The sequence below is a fragment of the Anomaloglossus baeobatrachus genome, chromosome 3 (assembly GCF_048569485.1).
Source record: "Anomaloglossus baeobatrachus isolate aAnoBae1 chromosome 3, aAnoBae1.hap1, whole genome shotgun sequence".
In the NCBI taxonomy this organism is placed as follows: Eukaryota; Metazoa; Chordata; class Amphibia; order Anura; family Aromobatidae; genus Anomaloglossus; species Anomaloglossus baeobatrachus.
The window spans coordinates 366,742,973-366,766,349 of NC_134355.1; the positions used below are offsets into that span (position 1 = coordinate 366,742,973).

The 23,377-nt window shown below is 48.3% G+C and overlaps 1 long non-coding RNA gene across 1 annotated transcript in view; it reads left to right on the plus strand.

Moving 5' to 3' along the window:
* LOC142295303 (uncharacterized) overlaps positions 1 to 23,377 on the plus strand; it is a 204,227-nt gene that overhangs the window by 150,383 nt on the left and 30,467 nt on the right. The gene's annotated exons all lie outside the window — the stretch shown is intronic.

The following is a 23,377-nucleotide window of genomic DNA, read 5'->3' on the forward strand; positions in this document are numbered from 1 at the left end:
CTCCTCCCCCCAGGACTACTCCTATTATCCTCCTCTCCCCCCAGGACTACTCCTCCTATTATACTCCTCACCTCCAGGACTACTCCTCCTATTATACTCCTCTCCCCCCAGATTTACTCCTCTTATTATCCTCCTCTCTCCCCAGGACTACTTCACCTATTAAACACCTCCCCGCAAGGACTACTCCACCTATTTGACACCTCCCCCAGGACTACTCCACCTATCATACACCTCCCCCTAGGACTACTCCTCCTATTATACTCCTTTCCCTAGGACTACTCCGCCTATTAGACTCCTCCTACCCCAGGACTACGCCTACTATTAGACTCCTCCTCACCCCAGGACTACTCCTCCTATTAGACTCCTCACCCCAGGACTACTCCTCCTATTAGACTCCTCCTCCCCAGGACTATTCCTACTATTAAGCCCGCTTTACACGCTGCAATATATCTTACAATGTGTCGGCGGGGTCACGTTGTAAGTGACGCACGTCCGGCATTGTAAGGTACATTGCAGGGTGTGACAGGTACGTGCGATTGCGATTGAACGAAAATCCGTTCATCGCATACACATCGTACCTTTCTCTAGAATTGAACGACAGGTTGTTCAATGTTCCCGAGGTAGCACACATCGCAGTGAGTGACACCCCGGGAACGATGAACTGCAGCTTACCTGCGTCCTGCAGCTCCCGGCTGACAATGCTGAAGGAAGGAGGTGGACGGGACGCTTACGTCCCGCTCATCTCTGCCCCTCCTCTTCTATTGGCCGGCTACCGCATGACGTCGATGTGACGCCGAACGCCCCTCCCACTCCAGGAAGTGGACGTTTGCCGCCCACAGCAAGGTCGTATGGACGGGTAAGTACGTGTGACGGGGGTTAATCGTTTGTGCGGCACGTTCAACAAATTGAACGTGCCGCACATACGATGGGGGCGTTGCAAATCGCATACGATATCGTATGCGAAATTGCAACGTGTAAAGCAGGCTTAAGACTTCTTCCTCTCCAGGACTACTCTATTAGACTCCTCCCACCAGGACTACTCCTCCTATTAGACTCCTCTCCCCCCAGGACTACTGCTCCTATTAGACTCCCCCCCCAGGACTACTCCTCCTATTAGACTCCTCCCCCACAGGACTACTCCTCCTATTAGACTCCTCCCCCAGGACTATTCCTCCTATTAGACTCCTCTCCCTCCAGGACTACTACTCTTATTATCCTCCTCTCCCCCCAGGACTACTCCTCCTATTATCCTCTTCTCTCCCCAGGACTACTCCTCCTATTATACTCCTCACCTCCAGGACTACTCCTCCTATTATACTTCTCTCCCCCCAGGACTACTCCTCCTATTATACTTTTCTCCCCCCAGGACTACTCCTCCTATTATCCTCCTCTCTCCCCAGGACTACTCCTCCTATTATCCTCCTTCTCTCCCCAGGACTACTACTCCTATTATATTCCTCACCTCCAGGACTACTCCTCCTATTATACTCCTCTCCCCCAAGGACTACTCCTCCTATTATACTCCTCTCTCCTCAGGACTACTCCTCCAACACACACACACTGCACAAAACATACCTCCCCCACAACACACACACACACCCACACAAACCGCGCAACACACACAGCACCACACACATACAACGCTGCAGACACACAGCGCTCCACAAACAATGCAACACACACAACGCAACACACAAGCAACACCGCTCTCACACACCCCCACACCCAGACAACACCCAGAACATTTACAGCACCCTACAAAAACACTTGGCAACTACTGTACACACAACATCCATTTATTTATATATATATATATATATATATATATATATAACAAAAATCATACATTAACTACACAATAAATTCTAGAATAACCGATGCATTAGAATCGGGCCACCTTCTAGTATATATATATATATATATATATATATATATACGGTATATATATTTCCATCAGTTTTTTGAGCTACAGTCACTGGTGAACACAGAGAATTGCAGTTGACATGTCACACTCACTAGCAGACATCTGGAGATCATGCGCTCATAACTAGAGTTGAGCGATGTTCGATTCCAACGGTTCGCCAATTTCAAATTCGAATGATTTTGGTCGGTGTTCGAGTCGTTCTCCAAACTTGGACGATTTGCTTCAAGTTCGGCTGTTCGAGTTACCTTCAATAACGGCTCGATCACCAAAAAGCGTAGCTAGTTACTAGCTGGCTTTTTACTGTAATACTGTGAGTCAGTGTTAATAATGATATTATCAAAATTCAGCGTATAGTGTGTGGGGGAATGGGGTTTAGATCAGTCCTGCTGCTGAGTGCTGAATGAATGGCAATCGCCATATTTATTTTTTTTTTCCTAACCGCGGGTACAGTGGGGCGGGCCAGGCTGTCAGCCAATCACAGACGGACACACAGCAAAGTGGATTTTTGCCAGACAAGCAAGGGCATGTGTCATAGGCTGTGCATGTCACATGTCTTTGCCCTATAAGACGGGGCTATTTTCCCCATCGCCGCCATTATCTCTCTGCTGCAGGTGGGTGACAGTCACCGCTCCCACTGCTGCTGTGTACGCTATAGACATACAGTGCAATCTACACAGTACTTTAGGGATTAGGGACTACTTGTAATTTCAGCCCATGGCCGACTTTAGGCATGTGCGATTTGTGCGGTCGCACAGGGAGCCGACGGCCATACTTCAGGGGGGGGCGCCACAGAGAGGTAAGAAGTACATTTCCTGCCTCCTCTAGTCCCAGCACTGCGTTTTTAGTATAACCGCCGCCACGCGGGCAGCTGGTTTTGTTGAGAGGAGACGCAGGGAGACCCTATGTTTCAAGCTAAACGTACTGTCTCTAGCATCGCCTCTCCATCCCTTTCTTGAAGCTTGACAACTGGGCGCCAGCCGCCTCTCTGTGCGGGCGGTCGGCCGCCTCTCTGTGCGGGCGGTCGGCCGCCTCTCTGTGCGGGCGGACGGCCGCCTCTCTGTGCGGGCGGCTGGCCGCCTCACTGTGCGGGCGACCGGCCGCCTCACTGTGGCTGCCTGCATCTCCGTGCTGGAGGCCCGCCGGCTGCTTGCCTCTCCATGCTGGAGGCCCGCCGGCTGCCTGCCTCTCCGTGCTGGAGGCCCGCCGGCTGCCTGTGTCTCCGTGCTGGAGGCCTGTCGGCTGCCTGCCTCTCCGTGCTGGAGGCCCGCCAGCTGCCTGCCTCTCCGTGCTGGAGGCCCGCCGGCTGCCTGCGTCTCCGTGCTGGAGGCCCGCCGGCTGCCTGCCTCTCCGTGCTGGAGGCCCGCCGGCTGCCTGCCTCTCCGTGCTGGAGGCCCACCGGCTGCCTGCCTCTCTGTGCTGGAGGCCCGCCGCCTCACTGTGCGGGCGGCCGCCCGCCTCTCTGTGCGGGCGGCCCGCCGGCTCTCTGTGCGGCGGCCCGCCGCCTCTCTGTGCGGGTGGCCGCCTGTCTGTGCAGGCAGCCCGCCGCCTCTCTGTGCGGGTGGACGGCCGCCTCTCTGTGCGGGCGGCCGGCACCTCTCTGTGCGGGCGGACGGCCGCCTGTCTCTGCGGGCGGACGGCCGCCTCTCTGTGCGGGCGGATGGCCGCTTCTCTGTGCGGGCGGCCGCCTATCTGTGCGGGCGGCCCGCCGCCTCTCTGTGCGGGTGGACGGCCGCCTCTCTGTTCGGGCGGCCGGCACCTCTCTGTGCGGGCGGACGGCCGCCTGTCTCTGCGGGCGGACGGCCGCCTCTCTGTGCGGGCGGACGACCGCCTCACTGTGGCTGTCTGCATCTCTGTGCTGGAGGCCCGCCGGCTGCCTGCGTCTCCGTGCTTGGGGCCCGCCGGCTGCCTGCCTCTCCGTGCTGGAGGCCCGCCGGCTACCTGCCTCTCCGTGCTGGAGGCCCGCCGGCTGCCTGTCTCTCCGTGCTGGAGGCCCCCTGTTTGCCTGCCTCTCTGTGCTGGAGGCCCCCAGGCTGCCTGCCTCTCTGTGCTGGAGGCCCCCAGGCTGCCTGCCTCTCTGTGCTGGAGGCCCCCAGGCTGCCTGCCTCTCCGTGCTGGAGACCCCCAGGCTGCCTGCTTCTCCATGCTGGAGGCCCGCCAGCTGCCTGCCTCTCCATGCTGGAGGCCCGCCGGCTGCCTGCCTCTCCGTGCTGGAGGCCCGCCGGCTGCCTGCCTCTCCGTGCTGGAGGCCCCCAGGCTGCCTGTAGGAGGCTGTGTGGGGGATCCTGCTGCGTGTAGGAGGCTGTGTGGGAGCTCCTGCTGCATGTAGGAGGCTGTGTGGGGGATCCTGCTGCATGTAAGAGGCTGTGTGGGGGATCCTGCTGCATGTAGGAGGCTGTGTAGGGGATCCTGCTGCATGTAGGAGGCTGTGTGGGGGATCCTGCTGCGTGTAGGAGGCTGTGTGGGAGCTCCTGCTGCATGTAGGAGGCTGTGTGGGGGATCCTGCTGCATGTAGGAGGCTGTGTGGGGGATCCTGCTGCATGTAGGAGGCTGTGTGGGGGATCCTGCTGCATGTAGGAGGCTGTGTGGGGGATCCTGCTGCATGTAGGAGGCTGTGTGGGAGCTCCTGCTGCATGTAGGAGGCTGTGTGGGGGATCTTGCTGCATGTAGGAGGCTGTGTGGGGGATCCTGCTGCATGTAGGAGGCTGTGTGGGGGATCCTGCAGGTATTTGCATATAGTTGTAGTGTGGCCTCTAGATATAACTTCTGTGGACCCCAGACACCCCAGTCCGACCCTGCATCCATCTGTCTTTTATATAGTATCTACTGTATGTGTGCCATGTATATGGTGTAATTTATGCAGTGGCAAAATGACGGGGCCTGTGGGTGATGGCGGCCATTGCTATTTCCTTGGATGCATGGTTGAACACCATTGAGGAGCAGTTGGCCACTGGCTCTCTGTTTCGCCCTTGCTCTGCAGCTGTGGGTCCCAGATAGGTGTAATGACATAAGGAGGAGCCTGTGATGTGATGCCAGTGGGCCCAGCAGCTGCGGCCAGAGTGGGTGCAGAGCATATGTAGGGGGTAATACATATATATATATGTATATATATATATATATATATATATATACAGTCAGGGCCAGAAATATTTGGACAGTGACACAAGTTTTGTTATTTTAGCTGTTTACAAAAACATGTTCAGAAATACAATTATATATATAATATGGGCTGAAAGTGCACACTCCCAGCTGCAATATGAGAGTTTTCACATCCAAATCGGAGAAAGGGTTTAGGAATCATAGCTCTGTAATGCATAGCCTCCTCTTTTTCAAGGGACCAAAAGTAATTGGACAAGGGACTCTAAGGGCTGCAATTAACTCTGAAGGCGTCTCCCTCGTTAACCTGTAATCAATGAAGTAGTTAAAAGGTCTGGGGTTGATTACAGGTGTGTGGTTTTGCATTTGGAAGCTGTTGCTGTGACCAGACAACATGCGGTCTAAGGAACTCTCAATTGAGGTGAAGCAGAACATCCTGAGGCTGAAAAAAAAGAAAAAAATCCATCAGAGAGATAGCAGACATGCTTGGAGTAGCAAAATCAACAGTCGGGTACATTCTGAGAAAAAAGGAATTGACTGGTGAGCTTGGGAACTCAAAAAGGCCTGGGCGTCCACGGATGACAACAGTGGTGGATGATCGCCGCATACTTTCTTTGGTGAAGAAGAACCCGTTCACAACATCAACTGAAGTCCAGAACACTCTCAGTGAAGTAGGTGTATCTGTCTCTAAGTCAACAGTAAAGAGAAGACTCCATGAAAGTAAATACAAAGGGTTCACATCTAGATGCAAACCATTCATCAATTCCAAAAATAGACAGGCCAGAGTTAAATTTGCTGAAAAACACCTCATGAAGCCAGCTCAGTTCTAGAAAAGTATTCTATGGACAGATGAGACAAAGATCAACCTGTACCAGAATGATGGGAAGAAAAAAGTTTGGAGAAGAAAGGGAACGGCACATGATCCAAGGCACACCACATCCTCTGTAAAACATGGTGGAGGCAACGTGATGGCATGGGCATGCATGGCTTTCAATGGCACTGGGTCACTTGTGTTTATTGATGACATAACAGCAGACAAGAGTAGCCGGATGAATTCTGAAGTGTACCGGGATATACTTTCAGCCCAGATTCAGCCAAATGCCGCAAAGTTGATCGGACGGCGCTTCATAGTACAGATGGACAATGACCCCAAGCATACAGCCAAAGCTACCCAGGAGTTCATGAGTGCAAAAAAGTGGAACATTCTGCAATGGCCAAGTCAATCACCAGATCTTAACCCAATTGAGCATGCATTTCACTTGCTCAAATCCAGACTTAAGACGGAAAGACCCACAAACAAGCAAGACCTGAAGGCTGCGGCTGTAAAGGCCTGGCAAAGCATTAAGAAGGAGGAAACCCAGCGTTTGGTGATGTCCATGGGTTCCAGACTTAAGGCAGTGATTGCCTCCAAAGGATTCGCAACAAAATATTGAAAATAAAAATATTTTGTTTGGGTTTGGTTTATTTGTCCAATTACTTTTGACCTCCTAAAATGTGGAGTGTTTGTAAAGAAATGTATACAATTCCTACAATTTCTATCAGATATTTTTGTTCAAACCTTCAAATTAAACGTTACAATCTGCACTTGAATTCTGTTGTAGAGGTTTCATTTCAAATCCAATGTGGTGGCATGCAGAGCCCAACTCGCGAAAATTGTGTCACTGTCCAAATATTTCTGGACCTTACTGTATATATACTTATTATACACCCTACATATGCCCTGTACCTGTCACGTGTAATGTAATGTAATTCTGAATATTGACCTGCCATATCCTAAAGGTGTGTAATATGTGCTCTGTTAGGATTTCACTTGCTGATTCGAGTGGTAGTTATCTGATCACTCACATGTGATTTGCAACGTGTGGTCATCTGCCAAATGACGTCTCCTCCTGTTTTTTTCAAGTTGAAAATGATAACAATGAGAGAAGCAGGAGGAGACATCATTCAGCAGATGACCCTGAGTATGCAAATCACTGGTGAGCGATCACATGACCTCTCAGATTGGCAAGTGAAATCCTAGCCGTATATTATATACTTTGGGGATTCGGCTAATCTGCAGAATGTCACACAGGGGAGACACTGGTCAGTCCAGGGCAGCAGAGCAGGGAGAAGCCGCCGGGGACCGACCTCCTGGGCTCCTCATCCTGGTTGCATCGTCCCTGGACAGATATTAAATGTGTTTTATTTGAAACGCAGCAGCATCAGAGTAAAATATACACGACTGCAATAATAGAGTCAATGTCTGATTCCTTCCACCCGGGGGTCGTGCAGGAGGAATCGGCTGTCAGAGAACTTATGTTGTAACAAAATAATATTGGAGTCTCATACGTGACATGGCGGGCAGCAGCCGAAGCGCTGCGCTGTAATATGCCACGTGTGCACGTCTCATGCACAATCTTCATAGATTATGCTGGGGACGCAGGATGCATGCAGTTACGCTGCGGTGCAGATTGCAGCATAACTGCATGCAAATACGCAACGTGCGCACATAGCCTTATGGGGTTCTGAAATGTGTATAATGAGGTTCTGCAGCATAGAAGGTGTGTATGATGAGGTTCTGCAGCAATTGAGATGTGTATGATAATGTTCTGCAGCAGCTGAGGTGTGTATTATGAAAGTCTGCAGAATATCACGATTCAGCGCGGATTTATCTTACAAATTTTCCAACAAAATTATTTGCAGCATTGCCAGCAGGTGTAAGCCCAAACTGGTTAATAAATGGATTACAGTATATATGCCATAGTTCTTCCATCACAGGGCCTCTCGCTCATGGTGTGTATGTGGTACTGCAGCTTAGTATATTCAGGTCAGTAGAGCTGAGAGGCAGTGACACATACAGAGCACTCCTTGTCCTCAAGGTGTGTATGTGGTGCTGCACCTCAGTATGTTCAGGTCATTGGAGCTGAGAGGCAGTGACACATATAACCTGAGGACTCTTTATTACATAGAAAGCAGAGATTTTTTTTCTAATTTCGTACATTCTCCTTTAACATTTGTATTTTGGACTTTTTGGTCCAGAGTACATGCAGCATTGGCCGCCGGCTACATCGTGCATTATCTGGCATCATCCTGTACTTTTATCCTCGGGATTTGTATAGTAGATGCTGATCCCACCAATGGGGCCTCGACCTGCGCCGCTCTAAGTGTATAGAAATATATATCATCTCTCTATGAAGAGCGGCAGCGCCTCATTCTCCAGATACATGTGTGCCCCATAGGTGAGATCCACATGTTCTATCCATCATTTAATATCCAGGGATACGGCATAAATGGTTGAAATTGGAAGACCTTTAAAAGAACGAGATCAAACGTGGTGGATTTGAGGTGCAGATTCTCCAGCACAAATTTGGAGTATTTTGTACATTTGAAGAGCTGAATTTTATTAGGATATAAAAAAAATTGGCTCCTGTCATCATTTATTTCCTGGGAAACTGGGTAAAAAATCAGTAGGGGGGGGGGGCACCAAAGGGCAGTTTTGCATAGGGCGCCATTCAGGCTAAGGCCGGCCCTGTTTCAGCCCTTTTCAGGGCTACATTACATTCGTTCATAGCCATTTTTGCTAGGCAGGTCTGTGCCAGCGCTGTGCAGGGGTTTATATCACAGCCTCTCGCTACATCAGCTCAGACACTTCAGAGATATTACGTGAGGGTTCCTCTGCTGACAATTTTGCTATACCACCTCTGCATTGTACAGCACATCTCCATTTTTGCTACGCAATTTTAATTACAAAAAGTGCTGCCATTTTTAGGGCCATACTTTCATTGTCTGGGATACTACGTTAAGGTTCCTCTGCTGACAATTTTGCTATACCACCTCTGCATTGTACACCAGATCTCCCTTTTTTCAACGCAATTTTAATTGCAAAAAGTGCTGCCATTTTTAAGGCCATTCTTTCATTGTCTGGGATACTATGTTAGGGTTCCTCTGCTGACAATTTTGCTATACCACCTCTGCATTGTACAGCACATCTCCATTTTTGCTACGCAATTTTAATTACAAAAAGTGCTGCCATTTTTAGGGCCATACTTTCATTGTCTGGGATACTACGTTAAGGTTCCTCTGATGACAATTTTGCTATACCACCTCTGCATTGTACACCAGATCTCCCTTTTTTCAACGCAATTTTAATTGCAAAAAGTGCTGCCATTTTTAAGGCCATACTTTCATTGTCTGGGATACTACGTTAGGGTTCCTCTGCTGACAATTTTGCTATACCACCTCTGCATTGTACACCACATCTCCATTTTTGCTACGTAATTTTTATTGCAAAAAGTGCAGGCAGTTTTAGGGGCATACTTTCATTGTCTTGGATACTACGTTAGGGTTCCTCTGCTGACAATTTTGCTATACCACCTCTGCATTGTACACCACATCTCCATTTTTGCTATGTAATTTTTATTGCAAAAAATGCAGGCAGTTTTAGGGGCATTCTTTCATTGTCTGGGATACTACGCTAGGGTTCCTCTGCTGACAATTTTGCTATACCACCTCTGCATTGTACAGCACCTGTCCATTTTTGCTACTCAATTTTAATTGCAAAAAGTGCAGGCAGTTTTAGGGGCATACTTTCATTGTCTGGGATACTACGTTAGGGTTCGTCTGCTGACAATTTTGCTATACCACATCACCATTTTTGCTACACAATTTTTAATGCAAAAAGTGCAGGCAGCTTTAGGGGCAGCTTTCATTATCTGGGATAGTAAGTGAGGGTTCCTCTGCTGACAAGAAAGCTACACCACCTCTGTATTCTACAGTACCTCTCCATTTCTGGTACGCAATTTTAAACTGCAGGAAGTCCAGCCAATCTGTGAGAAAGGTGCAGGCGTAGATATAATGTTGCCTTCATACAAAGGTGGTGCTCTCAATGTCTGATAGAGCTCAACACCAGCAGCTGTTTCCACTTCCAAAACAACTGACGACCTGCAAATCACACTGCCTGTTGCGGTTAAAGGGGTGGAAGGTCTGCGTCCAAAAGTATGTGTGACTGCTGTCCCCACAGTCACAGAGGATGAAGAGCACTTGATGTTGCAGACGGTGGTTGCACCGCCCCGCTAGGCATCATTGTAGCACAGTGACCTTCCCACTGCGACTTATGCTTCATTTAAAGTTGTGTACAGGGTGGGCTCCCCAGTATACAGAAAAACCACGCACTAGGAAAAGGACTCTAAGCAGTTGGGTTGATAAATGATTGTTTAACTTTACTAAAACAAACAATAACAACCATGCATAAAACTGAAAGAATAGAACAATCTATTCACAAGTCCAAAAGCCTACACCCCTATGCTGCAACACTCGTAATGGGGAGTTATACCACCTTCTCACCAACCTTTGCATAACCAAGGGACTGTCTAAACAGTTGCCTAATACCTGGGAATCCCTCTGCGTAGCAGGACTAATTGTGTGTGTGTGTGTGTGTGTGTGAACATGACCTACAAGTAGCGCATCACAAGAGCTTACAACTTATCTACCTAAACATAGACAAAACCCATTAACCCCCCCCCTGAATACCCTTGTTTGCTGAAGCCTCACAGATAAGGCAGATGATAAAAGTGGTAAGGCAAACCACACAGCTCAGCAACACAGTCATGGAAATCTGGGAAAGCAGCAGTCAATGCAAACATGTGTCGCTGGCCCTCTAGGATTTTAACTGTAACTGACAAACTGACAGAGCAGAGGCAGCAAGTCTTATTGTCTATATAGTCGGCCTAAGCAGAACAGCTATTTCTTTTGTTACCAAATCAAAGTGTTGGGTGCACGCAGTCCTGGCTGGGCCCAGCCTACCGGACCCGGGTACTGTGGTGTCTAGTTGCCATAAATACAGACTTGACGATCCTCTCACGGTAATCAATGTAGCCAGCAACGGAAGAATGGCGGTCTACGGCACAGGATGCTGCGTTACGGTCCTCCGCACCAAACTCCAACACGAGTCTCCTCACAATCCACCAAAGTGTTTCCGCGGCGGCTCCTTTCTGTTACTCACACCTTTCGCTTTTCCTTCAGCTCCCATACAGCACCTACTCCGGTCTCCAAGTCCACAGCCGAAGACCGTTTTGATATTGCTATAGTGACCAAACAGTCAAAGGCAGATGCAAACCAGCAGCCACTTGTGGGTAGTTAGCAACAATGCATACAATGAACGGCAAATAAGGATCTTGCATTCACAGTGGATAAAGTTCATCAATACACCCTCACCCTATCACTTAATATTCATGTGACGGTTCATGGACGAACTACTCAAAGTAGTGATTTTTTGGCCTCTAATTAGTGATGGGTGACAAATCTTACAGATGACATGGGTTGTGTGATCCTTTGTGATGTCAAAAAAGCCCCAGGCTAGGCAAGGCTTACAGCCCTTGCGACCCACAGAGCCACCACGACTTCTGCTCAGAGGCAGAGTTGTGGCTGAGGATTCAGTTGTTGACGTGCTTCCAGTACTTTGTCTCTGTCCATGAAGACGCAATCTAACCTCTTCGTCAGTAGCATTCTCCTCCACCTCCTCTGCTGACCTCATCGACTGGCTGACTGCGGTTTGACAGTAAGTGGGGTCTCCAACCTCATCATCACCCTGTGTGTTTTCACTCCCCTCATCCTGACTCTTCAGAGCCAACCTCTTCCTGCCCTGACCGAATAGTAAAGTTGTCGTTTCAATCAGGTATCTGAGTCTCATCAGCATGTTCCCCATAGTCTCCACCAAGAGGATTTACAGTTTGGGAATGAGGGTCTACATTATGCTCAGAACCTTCTTCATCGGGGCGTGGATCTGACTCACAAAGCTTCTGGGCATCAGTGCAGATCATTTCCTTGTCTGGACTCACTGCAGCTTTTGAGAAGACCTCTGATTCTCAGGCTAGAGTGTGACTGAACAGCTCTGCAGACTCAACCATCTCTGTTACCCTACACTCAGCAGGGCAGGTGGAAACTTGAGAGCTGGTAGGAACCAAGTGCGATTGGGGTGACACCACAGAGGAATGGAGTATTTGGGATATTGAAGTTGAGGTGGAGGAGAGGCCACTTGATGGAGCACTTAAGATCCATTCAAGCACCTGCTCTTTTGGTGCCTCATCTACAGTTGTTAGCGATGGTCGTGTCCGTAAACAAAGGGATCATATCAGATTATCCACGGGAAGAAGTAGACATCTTATTTTGGCTGGAAGTTTGGGTTATGAATCGGTGCCGCCATAGCCGCAAGCAGCCTTCTGCAGTTCCAGTTGCGCCAAGGCGTCAGCTGCCATTTTTGGCCGTGCCTCGGGTCGTCCAGCTGGCTGCTTCCTCCTCCACGTCTAAGTGTGGAGAGGCGGCTAGTGCGCATGCATGTGCCGATTTACCCCAGCCACAGCCTAAAGGCCCTGTCACACACAGAGATAAATCTTTGGCAGATCTGTGGTTGCAGTGAAATTGTGGACAATCAGTGTCAGGTTTGTGGCTGTGTACAAATGGAACAATATGTCCATGATTTCACTGCAACCACAGATCTGCCAAAGATTTATCTCTGGTGTAAAGTGGCCTTAAGTCCAGTGTTTCGCCTAGTGAGCATGCTCAGCCTGACTGTGCCATTCCTGAGGCTACGTCCTCAGTTCGGGCTACTGAGCATGCTCCCACACTTAATGTGAAAAGCCTCTTTGCACAGGTACTTGAACCCCGTTCCGTGTCTAAGTCCTGTGTTGTGCCTACTGAGCATTTAGTGCATCAGAGGCTAGGTCCGGTAAGGACCTCACTAGCCATGTCCGTGAGGTGGCAGGCCCTGATAGGCCAGAGGGCATCAGGTGTCCTGATGATGTGGCCACTCCAGACTGGCTCGCAGAGGCCCGCCCCTATGACTTTGCACCTCATCATTGTTCGTCAGACGATGAATGGTGAGGTGTTTGGGGCGTGGCTGCCATAAGGTCATCAGTGAAGTTGCGGTTCTGGATAATCCCCTGGTTATGTCACTGATGACGTGGCACTCTGCTATTGCCTCCTGGAGGTGCATTGTGGTCCACCCTGGGTTGGGGCGGACCCAGGTTATAAAAGGGGCTGGGGACAATATGGAGGTGCGCAGTCTTCTATTATGCTCAGACAGAGCACACCTCCATGTGTTGAACCCATTGCGGCTTTAGGACAGAGGTAAGCAGGGATAGGGCATCGGTGCTGGACGCCACCACACTTGGTAACGCAGAACGGTTACGGCCAGCTCCTCTCCTACCAGTCCTGCTAGTGCAGCCCAGTGGCATTAACTGGGCTGCTGCTGCGCCTGCTGTCCACAGGTGTGCGTACCACACGGACAGCGTACCCAATGACCCCTGTGTTGTTAACAGGGAGTTCCTGGGCAGGGTGTGTAGACCCTGTGACGCTAACAGGGTTCACAGTCTCCAGATCCGAGTGTCGTCTAGTTCGGTTCAGGCTACTATTAGTTTCAGAGCCACCAAGCTCTGTATCCTCCACCTAACCTTCGGGTTGCCAGCATCTCCTTTTCCATCTGGCAGCACAGTGGACCCCGACTGGTGATTGGGATATATACCCCCTTATCCAAATCTGCCAGTTCCCCCGTAACAGATGGTGTTTCTTCAGCAGATGTTACTGTTGCTTTACCACCAATCCCACGGACATAAACTTTTTTCCCCTTTCCAACACACCTGTTCCCCTTTCCACCAGCATCTGACCTTTTTCCACTCATTTTGTATATGACCAAATTTGCAACTCTGCAGGGACACCCTACTCAACGCCGTCTCAGCACAGCAGTCAGCCCTCGGTCCCTCAGATGTGGACAAGTAAAACACCATTTCCTCCTAACCATGACAAAGTGTTGAGATTCACTCTGTGCAGAACTGGTGTTTAGTGGAAAAGCCGATCTATGATTGCGTACCAGCTTCTGCTGATTCTCCTGCATACATGCATCCCTTTCTATGGCAGGACTTATTTCACCAAATTTTGTCTTGTGTAAGCATTACTTCGAATTCTGAAAATCCGAGGGTCATGTTGTAGGTAGTGCAGCAAGAAGGCGCTCATGTGTCTTGCGCATCCAGGAGGAACAAGTCCTTGCTGTGTTGTTGGCAGCGAGGTGAGAATCATGCTTCCTTCCTCTGCTCTCCCCCCCCAACCTCGCACAACAGAAATGTGATCAAGGTCTCCCTCATCTGCGGAGTCTTCCATGCCCATCGCCAGTTCGTCCTCCATTTCTTCCTGGGCTCATGCACCTTCCTCAACAGTTTGGCTGCTACTATGCACCCTTGTTAATCCCTCTCCCCCACCGTCCCATGCCTGCCGCCTTGGTGCTGCTGACCGTCTGGACCTTAAAGATCTTGTTATCACTTCCGCATATGACTCATCCTGTCCTTGCTCCCCTTCCTCTTGTCCCACCACCTGACTATGAATGCTGTTTAGAGTGTGCTCCAGCATGTAGATGACCGTAATTGTCATGCTGATAATGGCAACATCAGCGCTAAACATCTACGTCGACATTGGTAAACTGTGAAGAAGGGTGCAAAGGTCCTTGATCTGAGAACACTCCAGCAGCGTGATCTGCACCACCTCTGGATCTCGTTAGCCCAGGCTATACGTCATAACGTAATAACGTATTGGAGCAGGGCTTGTCGGTGCTGCCACAGACGCTGCAACATGTGCAGATTCAAATTCCTGCGTGTCGGCACATCGCATTTCAGGCGGTGAACCGGCAGACCGAAAGACTTTTGGAGCGATGCAAGTTGTTCAGCTGCAGGGTGTGAACGGCGGAAGTGAGCACATAGCGAGCGTGCCCTCTGCAGAAAGCCATGTAGGCCGGGATAGTGGTTTAAAAATTGCTGGACAATCAGGTTGAACACGTGAGCCATACAAGGCACGTGTGTCACATTGCCCCGGCGAAGGGCGGCACCCAGGTTTGCATCATTGTCACACACGGCTGTTACGTCACCACCGGAGTCTGCTCCAGCAACTTGTACTCCGACAGGTGACACCGTGTTCCTTTCGTAGATAGCGCTGGTGATGGGAGAGGAGTCGATGCCAGTGGCACCTGTGGACGCAGGTTCCGCTCATCCACTGGGCTGGTTTACCTTGAGATCTGCAGTACCACTGGCTGACTGAAGGTGGTGGTTGTTTCACAACTGAAGTACCATCATTCAGCTACAACCAATTGGAAGACACCACACCCTTTTTTAGGCTCCTCCTGTCTGTTGACCACTGCCAGACATAGTTCTGAACTTCTGGTTCCTGTTCCGCCCAGTTCTGTTTTGTGATTTTGTACCGCTCGTTTCCTGACTACGTCTCCTGCCTGCTGTTTATGTACCTCGTTGCCCGATCCGCATTTGACCTGCTTGTTTTCTGATTAAGTCCTTGTCGTCCGATTCTGTTTATGTTCCTCAATTCATGGTTTGACCCTGCCTGACTACTACTCTCTTGGACTGCAGCCTTCCACAGGTATTGATCACCTTGGCCCCTGTGTAATTCCAAATCCCTGTATAGGGGTTAAAGGGTTTCAGGGTTCTAGGTCTCCTGTTTGGTGAGTGGCTTCCATCTCCCACGTTACATCCTGCCCTCTGCAGAAGGCCATGTAGGCAGGGATAGTGTTTAAAAAAATTGCTGGATAACCAGGTTGAACACGTGAGCTATACAAGGCACGTGTGTGACATAGTCACAGCGAAAGGCCACACCCAGGTTTGCATCATTGTCGCACACGGCCTTCCCTGCCTTCCCTGGCTGCTGGTTGAGTGGAGACAACCATTGATAAAACTCGGTCTACATAGCTAACCATCCACAACTCCTCAGCAGTGTGACTCACATTTCCCATACATTGCAAAGTTAAGAGTTGACCGCCTGATGGCATTGAGCTCTGCTGCCAGCATAGTAAGGAGGTATGCGGGATTCCTTGTGCACAGTTACAACGTGGGTGGCCTTACCAGACAGTATTAGAGCGAAGGTGAATGACCGCGACAAGGTTGAGGAGGCAGAAGCAGTGGAGGAACTTCTACATACAGAGGAAGGATTGACAGACAACTCGTGGGGACGGCAAGACTTGTACAGCAGACCCTTCTCCATCGCTCACCATAGTTACCCAGTGTCCAGTCAGCGACATGTAACGCCCCTGTCCATGGTGACTGATCCAAGTATCTGTGGTGAAATGCACCCTGTCACACACAGTTTCTCAAGGAAGCAGTGATGTTGTGTGCGACATGCTGGTGTAGCGCAGGCACGCCTTTCTTGGAGAAGTAGTGGCGACTGGGCATCTGCTCTTGGGGCACTGCGATGGACATAAGGTCTCGAAAATCCTCTGTGTCCACCAGGTGGAAAGGCAGCATTTCTGTAGCCGACAGCTTGCAGATGCTGAAAGTCAACCTCTTAAGCATGTCATGCCGTTCTAAAATCATGTAAAACACAGCAAGGGGACTCCAACCAAAGTCTCCCTTTTTTTCCAAACATTGGGCCCCGTACAAAATTTAAGTGGCATCAATTGTCCCACAGATGCAAACTTAAAATGTTGATTTGCATGAAGCACGCTCAAAAATCCACAAGACTTTAGTCTCCCCAGGATGACACAGAGGTAGAAAAGTCCTTACAGGTCCATGATTTGTTCATCTTGATGAACGTTAGTCTGTCCACATTGTCAGTGGACAGACGCGTGCGCTTATCTGTCAGCACACAACCAGCAGCACTGAAGACACGTTCAGAGAGAACACTGGCTGCGGGGCACGACAAGATCTCCAAGCATAGGTGGCAAGCTCAGGCCATTTTTCCAGACTGGAAGCCCAAAATGAGCAAGGCTCCAGTTGCACAGTCATGGCATCGATTTTCATTTGGAGATATTACTACATTTGTGTCTCCTACTCCTTTTACTCGTCCAGCTCTTTTGTTCCAGCATAAGTATATGTACTTGTCACTTTTCCATGTGTTTGGGGTGTCTTCTGAGCTGTTTATCACCTTGTGGACACCTTAGAAGGTGTTTTATATGTGTTTGTGTTTGCCTGCCATTGTTTTCAATGGGGTTCGAAGGTGTTCGCCGAACTAAGCCGCCGTTCAACGAACCGAACTCAAACACTGGGGGGTGGCTCATCTCTACTCATAACCTATCCTGTATAGCGACCAATTCGTTTTGTATTACTGCCAGTTGCTGCTGCAGATTGCACCATAAAGAACCCTCACATACATAGTAATGGAGCACAAAGCAACGTACTCATGGTGGATATTTATATATTTGACTCTCTTACATTATTTCCACATTTTACATAATCATCACTGTCCCCATTGGGGCTCACAATCTAAATTGCCTCTCAGTATGCCTGTAGAGTGGATATGTTAAATAGTGTTAAGACGTTAATCATATTACACTACGTTTCAGTCAGTGCACACACTTATGTATACTCACCTGTCACCGGTGATGTCCCCGCGATGCCCCTGCTTCCAGATCCTCGGGAAGTGAATAATCAATGAAAATAATGAGCGGGGGTCAGGAGTGGGAGGCAGCAGAGCAGAGGACAGCATCGCTGGATACAGGTAAATATAGAACATATTTTTCATTGCAGAGACATGTTGTTTTATCTGATACGTGTCATACGTATGCAAACACAGATGTCACACGTGTGACACACGCGTGACATACATTTGACCATAACCATGCGTGTGGCTTGTACCTGATAAAACACGGACGTCTGAAACCAGCCATAGACAGAGTGGGAGCAGCATCCAAAGCGCACAAAAACATTTGTGAATGCACAGATTGTCAAATTTTTTTACTCTGAAATCGCTGCATTCAAAAAACCATTGTGCGCATGGATTATGCACAATCTTCAAAGATTGTGCAGGGGACGTAGGACGCATACATTTACACTGCAGTGCTAGACACAGCGTAAATGCATACAATACGCATACGTGCGCACATAGCCTAATTGTGGTGGTGGTGCTGGGGTGTAGTAACCACTGCCAACTACACCGTGACCGTGCTGTTATCACACCCCTTGACTGACAACTTGTTCTACATACATACTGCAGCAGGGCAAGTGATTATAGCACGCTCACCAGACTGGGGCATAATGGAGAGTAGCTAGTTTTAGATGTGAGGATTATCACCAAAATCAAGAGAGTTACACCTTGACGTGGAATCTTGGTACAAGTAAATTTGGCCATCTTTATTTGCTAAGTAACTCATTTTTTTCAAAAAATATTTACATAATGTGTTTACATTCCAATATTCATCATCTACATTCTTGTTTTTTCTCCTTTAAGGTACCGTCACACTAAGCAACTTACCAGCGATCCCAACAACGATAGTGATCGCTGGTATTTTGCTAGGAGGTTGCTGGTGAGATGTCACACTGCGACGCTCCAGCGATCCCACCAGCAACCTGACCTGGCAGGGATCGCTGGAGCGTGGCTACACGAGTTGATGGTGAGCTCACCAGCAACCAGTGACAAGCCCCCAGCGCCGCGTGGAAGATGCTGCGCTTGGTAACTAAGGTAAATATCGGTAACCAACCCGATATTTACCTTGGTTACCACCGCACGGAGCTACACGTGCAGAGAGCAGGGAGCAGCGCACACTGAGCGCTGGCTCCTTGCTCTCCTAGCTACAGCACACATCGGGTTAATTACCCGATGTATGCTGCAGCTAAATGTGCACAGAGCAGGGAGCAGCGCACACCGCTTAGCGCTGGCTCCTTGCTCTCCTAGCTACAGCACACATCGGGTTAATTAACCCGATGTGTCCTGCAGCTACATGTGCACAGAGCAGGAGCCGGCACTGACAGTGAGAGCGGCGGAGGCTGGTATCGAAGGTAAATATCGGGTAACCAAGGACAGGGCTTCTTGGTTACCCGATGTTTACTGTGGATACAAGCCTCCGCAGAAGCCGGCTCCTGCTGCCTGCACATTTAGTTGTTGCTCTCTCGCTGTCACACACAGCGATCTGTGCTTCACAGCAGGACAGCAACAACTAAAAAATGGCCCAGGACATTCAGCAACAACCAATGACCTCACAGCAGGGGCCAGGTTGTTGCTGGATGTCACACACAGCAACATCGCTAGCAACGTCACAAAAGTTGTTCGTTAGCAGCGATGTTGCTAGTGATGTTGCTTAGTGTGACGGGGCCTTTACTCGAGTGCAACTGCTATCTTGGATATTGTATGTCATGTTCAGTATGCACCAGTTCAGACTATGAGATTAGGAAGTGCCGGATATTTTTTCCATTTAGCACAGAATGACTGTTCACACCAAGTACAGGTGCTCGGTGCATCATGACGGGGTTACTAATCTAAAAATAAAAACCTTTGTACATACTTGTTTTCCATCAATCTCCTCTTCCTTGATTGATAGCTCTGGCTTCATAGAGCCAAAGAAAGTTAGCAATAAATGGAAAACATTTAGATGGGTAGGGGTATTTAAATGACTGGCCCCGCCATGGTGCATCGAGCACCTGTACTTGGTTGGAAGTGTCAATCTTTGCTAACAAAAACCTGTAATGGGGGTCAGCACATAATGATTTATTAAGGTTTTAAAATATGTCTTGAAAAATATAGTTTTTCCGTGTTTTTATTTTTTTGTCCAGAAAAAAAATAAAAAGTCAAGTTGGCAACCCTGTACAGGCATCATGGCGGGGATAATAATTTCATTGCACCTTCCCACCTACTTGTTTTACCTCCATCTCCTCCTCCTCTTTTCTTGATGTAGCACTCTAGCTCTGTAGAGTGATAGAAGGGCCAAGATATTGGGAAAACAAGTAGGTGGAAAGGTGGATATAAATGATTAGCCACGCCATGATGCATGAGCATCTGTACTTGAACAGTCATTCTGTGGTAAGAGACTCCCTTTAAAAAAAAATGTCAGCACAAATCTCCTGTTCAAAGTAGGTAGGTGCTCAATGCATTCTTTATGTGGCCAAACAATTAAATACATCTTCCCACCTATTGTTTTCCCCATATTTTGATTGACAGCTCTGGCTTTATGGAGTCAGAGCAGAGATAGATGAAAATAAAGGAGATGGGAAGTTGTACTGAGCTATTTCTCCACCCCAAGGGTGCAACAAATGCCTGTACTTGGTTTCAACTATCATTCTCCCTTTAATGGATGTTCCTGTACTGTCAATGGAGAAACTTTCTTACTGCAGATGATATTTTCTAATTAAGTCAACGTGGTAGTGTTGTGATTACAGCAAAAAAATAAAAAAAGTTTCATTCCATTCCTGCACCCCTCTGTAATACAGTGACAGCCAGGATTAGGCAAAGATTTTTGTGTAAAGCCTTAATATCTGTAATTGGCAACTTTGCATTGTTATAACTTCGACATATGAAATATAAGTGATACATCAGATAAGCATATATGTATTAGCATGCAACAAGATCTCCAAGAAATTACTTCAACCAAAGTCTTTATATTGATCACACATTATCTTCACAATAAATATATTAGTCTCCATGATGCGCTGTATTAATAAAAAGAACACTATTGAGATACAAACACACTGTCAAAAAAGATCTTGATTTATACATTGATCACACATACATCCCTAATAGTACCGTATTTTTCGGACTATAAGACGCACCCTGGTTTTAGAGGAGGAAAATAGGAAAATAAAATTTTAAGCAAAAAATGTGGTCATGACACACTGTTATGGGGCGAGGATCTGCTGTTGACACTGTTATGGGGGTAATGTCCAGAAATTGTCTACTAAGGTACCCCAGCCTGGTAAGGATCCTCCTGCCTTGTATATACAGTATATATCCCTCATCCTGCTATATACCCCATCCTGGCATATGGCCGCATCCTGCTATATACCCCATCCTGGCATATGGCCCCATCCTGCTATATAATCCATCCTGGCATATGGCCCCATCCTGCTATATACCCTCATCCGGCTCATAATATACCCTCATTCTGCTATATGCCCCACATCCTGTGGCACATAAAAAAAAAAATAAACGTTCATACTCACCTTACCTCACTCCATGCAGCATCGCTCCTCCTCCGTCTGTGCCAGCAGCGGCACTGGAGTGTGGAGCCGGCCACGATCCCTGCAGCATCGCAATGTCCTCCTGTCTGTGCCGGCGGCGGCTGCGTGTGGACACGTGCGCACAGCGATGACGTCATCGCTGTGAGCACCGCTGGTCTCCACACACAGCCCCGGCCGGCAGACAGGAGGACATCGTGGTGCTGCAGTGATCGTGGCCGGTGAGTGTACTTATTCACTGCCCACCACGCTGATGATGATGCACGGGGGGCAGTGAATACAGCCGCACATGATCACTCCAGGCTGTAGTTGCCATGGGTGATCATGAGGGCAGGCTGCTTAATATGTGCGCATTCCCCGCCCATCACCCCACCCACCTGTCAGCGCTTAAATGAGCGGGTTTACGTGGTTACAACAGCCTGCTACAGCCTGCTCGTGCCGCCGTTGACCCGCTCCACCGCAGCACCCTCATTCCCCGCAGCCCTACATTCAGACTATAAGACGCACCCCCCCACTTTCCCCTAACATTTGGGGGAAAAAAGGTGCTTCTTATAGTTTGAAAAATACGGTATATTTGCAGGTAAAGGGTTTTTTCAAAGTTCATTTTTTTTGGCAAGAATTTGCAAGAACATAAAAATATTGATCATGCAAATATACATGCTGAAGGTGATCTACGCTTTATAGGAAACTAGCTGCAATACCCAACGTTACATGGGATAGTAACTAAGTGTCTGTCTCTCTCTGGCTGTATCTCTATAGGTCTCTCTGTGTCTGGCTCTCTCCCTGTCTGTCTCTTGCTGTGTCTCCATCTGTCTGTCTATGTGTCTCTTTCCCGGTCTGCCTCTGTGTCTGTCTGTTTCTCTGTCTGTCTCTCTCTCTCTCACTCCGTTTGCCTATATCTGTCTGTTTCTATGTCTGTCTCTCGCTCTGTTTCTCTTTGTCTCTTTCTATCTCTGTCTGTCTTTCTCTATTCGTCTCTCCACTGAAATCATATTAATTGACTCATAAGTTGTCTTATACTAAAGAAGGTCCTTCATTGCATATAGAACTCAGAGCTCCTATTAATGACCTATAGCAAAATACAAGCATAGCAATGTATCTCTATGTGTTCATAATAGGATTCTATAATAACAGATCCGTTCCCATCTCCATTGACTTTAATGTAAGCAGGTTTTTTGGCTGGAAACTGTAAAGCGCGGGGTTAAAGTTTCCTCTCAAAATATGTCTATGACGTTCCCCCGAGTCAAATAAGGTGGCCGTGTAAAATTCGTGATTGTAAATACGACGGTGCAGATTCCTTTAGCGGACATATACACCTACCTACATACATACACACTAAGATTTATACAGTGTGTCTAGGGATAGTAAAGTAGGAATGCACTACGCAATGAAACTATAGCGCCACCTGGTGGAAAACAACAGAGTTAGCATTTTTATCTCGAAAACGGAACGAGCTAGAGAAAAAAAGTGATTTACAAAGTTGTAGGACATCATCAATTCAATACCAATCGACACCTTGCATACAGAAATGCTATGATTACAACGTATAAAACTTACAAGGCTGCGGACGTGAAGCGATATCTCATGGAGACCTTCCTACAAGTCATTGGGTATGATGGCTGCGTGGAGTGTCCTCTAGGCTCACCTGACCTGACCCCATTGGACTCCTTTCTGTGAGGTCACATCAAACAGCAGGTGCATGCGACCCCTCCACCAACATTGCAGGACCTACGATGATGTATCACAGATGCTTGTTCAAATGTGTCACCTACCATATTGCACAACGTGCAGCAAGATACAGTATGCTGTGCAGAGTCCAGATGTGCATTGCAGCTGACGGTGGCCACTTTGAGCATCAAAGTTAAATGAGCGCCATATGCGTGACCAGCATTCAATGTTTTTGAGGGGGTCATGGGTTTCATATCATAGCATTTCTGTATGCAAGATGTCGGTTCATATTGAAATGATGATGCCCTACAACTTTGTAATTCACTTTTTTTCTCTATCTCGTTCCGTTTTCGAGATAAAAATCCTAATTCCGTTGTTTTCCACTAGGTGGCGCTATAGGTGGTTTCATTGCGTAGCACATAGCTACTTTACTATACCTAGACACCACTTCTATGCCTATAACTGCCGCCGTTCTCAAGTTAATGGCGGTGGACAGGATATAGGTGGACACACTGTATATTAGATGTATAATTAATCTCTTTGAACAAACCTCTCATTCGCCTGTAAGAAAAAGGACAACCAAACATTTCATAGGCTGCAGAGCTCTAACTCTGGTTGTGATGAACGGAGGGATGTTCAGCCACTGCATTCATCATGCAAGCACCAAAAAAAATGCCCTGCTCAGCAGACTGGAACACCTTAGGCTGGGTGCACATTTCATATCTCCAGCACTCTGCCTTTGTTCTGGATTATGTCTCCCTAGAGACTGATTTTTAAATTGTCTGCT